At 49.6% G+C, this 2,525-nt stretch overlaps 1 pseudogene; it reads right to left on the bottom strand.

Annotated features, from left to right (window-relative positions):
- Positions 1–347: 347 nt before the first annotated feature.
- LOC130887888 (heterogeneous nuclear ribonucleoprotein F-like) lies at positions 348–1,735 on the bottom strand (annotated as a pseudogene).
- Positions 1,736–2,525: the final 790 nt, after the last annotated feature.

The raw sequence follows: 2,525 nt of genomic DNA on the forward strand, positions 1-2,525 counted from the left end.
TGAGTTCGCCAGAAAAGTACGTCCCCCAGTGTGTTCACTGTGGTGTGCTTGAAGATCCACTCAACATACTTAAAACTACTTAACTCAGATAACGTCACTCTTAAGCATACTACCAAAAATGTTAATTGAGAAAAGCGGAAGAAAATAGTTTTAGTTTACTCAATATTACATGCTAGAAGAAAAGTTTGCATGAGAAACACTGAAGAGGTAATTTTTTCATCCAGATTTTCACAAACTCATGGTGCAAAGTGGGTCCCCCAGCTTCCTCTAGAGTTATAAAACTGCTCGACTGCTTATTGGCTGCCTGTGAAATTTTTGATTGAAATAACTCAAACGCTTCTATAACACTAATCATATCCACCCATGCTGTTTTGACCACTGTAGCCGGCCCCGTAACAGCCACTCACTGACTGGCTCTCCAGGCCACTATAAGTGGCCTGGGCAGCTGACACTCCCATGCCCTGCATCACCTGGCTGCTATAAGCCCCAATGCTAGCCCCTGTTGTTGAATTCGGGAAGAGTTCTATGTATCTGTCTGCATGTTGGCCCTGTCCTTCGACATAGCTGCCACTGCTTCTTCATGGGTGGCAAACTCAACATCAGCTTCTCCCGTCACTCTTCCATCAGGACCAATCTCAATATGAACTCTTACAGGGTTGAGTGGAGAGAAGAAGTTGTAAATGTCATTCTCCGTTGCTTTGTAGGGCAGCCCTCTCATGTGGACGCAGTGGCCGGTGGTGCTCTGCACTGTGAACTCGCTGTCTCCGTATCTGTGGTCATACATTCCTGAGAGACAGTAGCTGAGGTCTCTCCCAAACAGGTCAGTGGTGAAGCCATAGCCATCACTGAGGCCACTGTATTCTTCATAGCCCCCATAGCCTGCACTGTAGGCACCAGACCTCATCCTATCCAAGCCTGCCTGTTTTACAATGCCAATGTACCTCCGGGCTGTGCCAGGCTGGTCGTAGGGTCCAGGCCTCTGCACAGACATGAACTTCAGAGGTGGATCCGAGTATGACCTAACTTCTTCCTGACTGCTCTTGAACACCTCGATATACCTGTGCCCTATTCTCTCCTTGTGCTTCCCTAGAGCTTTCTCAGCTAACTCTTGTGAGGCAAACTGAACGAAGGCCTCCCCTGTAATCTTGCCCTCCGGGTCCACAGGTAATGTGATCCCGTTTGGCACGATTTCCAACCCTGAGAAGAACTGAACAATTTCTTCCTTTGTGCATCCAAACGGGAGTCCCCGAAGCCTCACAAAGCCATCATTGGCACTGTCGGCGCTGTTTGGACCACTGTGCTTCAACACCCAATCCATCTCTGTTCTGTGTGACTTGAACACCTCAATATATCGGTGTCCCATGCTTTCCCTGTCTTTTTTCAGAGCCAATTTTACATCATCTTCTGACTCAAGTTCAACAAAAGCCTCACCACTCTGCCTGCCTTCTCTAGTATAAATGAAATGAACACCTGTGACCCCATCATGAATTGTGCAGTCGGAGAGGAAGTTTTCTACGTCCTCAATTGAGCAGGACCAGGGTAGGCCACCGAGTTTGACCACATAGCCTTCACCTCCCTCAGGGCCCAGCATCATGGACACTTGACAGGGTTGATGTCACACAAGCTTGGGCAATTTTTGGTAGCTTAAAGAACCACCACAGGTGCCTTCTGTAGTAAACTTATGGAAGGTACAAGTTTTCCACGGAGGAAGGCAGAAGTGACTTCTACTTTCAATAAGCAAACCCCAACTCCACCCGACGCTTTAAAAACGCAGAGAGGTCCGGGGAAAGTCCAGGTGCATCTTCTTTTTGTTCTCAACCTGAAATGGAAGTTCAAATGATTAGGGGCAAGCGCTTTCTGCCGGAGCGGAGCCCCTAGAGACGCGCGTTTTTGGCGGGAAGCAGAGCCGAGGGCAAGGTGACGCTGCTTCGCGGCCTGCACCGGCAGTCGACCGCGCCGTGCTCCGCGTTTTTATTTTTTGAGACCAGATCTCCACTTCCTAGGCAGACCTTGAACTTGTGAGCCTCCTGTCTCAGCCTCTGGAGTAGCTGGGTTGGCCAGGTCCACCCCTAAGTGGCCAGTCATTCAAGGCTGTGGAGGAGCAGGAGCAGGTGCCCTGGGTGTTCAAGAAGCATTGGGGGAATGATTTACAAATGTGTCACCAGGCAGATGCTTCTCTTTCTAGAAGAACCCAGTTAAAGGAAGAGAGCCCAAGGCAGAGGGTGGGTCCCCAGACTCCTAAACATTATCCCTGCTGGTGCAGATGGTCCCCGCATAGCCAAATCTCAGCTCAAAATATCTCTCTGAAGGACCAGGAACTCACACACACGGATCCAGTTCAATCCTGTTGTAACAGAGCTTGCTAGATGGATGTAGGAGGGCTTTAGTCCCACTCATCCTCCAGACACTAGGCGGCCAGGAAGGGCTAAGCCCTGCAAAGACTCTTCTCTAGTGCGGAACGACCCCAGCATGCTGGCAAGTCCTCTTTCTGCAAATATCTCAGGGATTGCATTTGGAAGGAGGAT

Source organism: Chionomys nivalis, chromosome 16 (genome assembly GCF_950005125.1).
Source record: "Chionomys nivalis chromosome 16, mChiNiv1.1, whole genome shotgun sequence".
NCBI classification, from domain to species: domain Eukaryota; kingdom Metazoa; phylum Chordata; class Mammalia; order Rodentia; family Cricetidae; genus Chionomys; species Chionomys nivalis.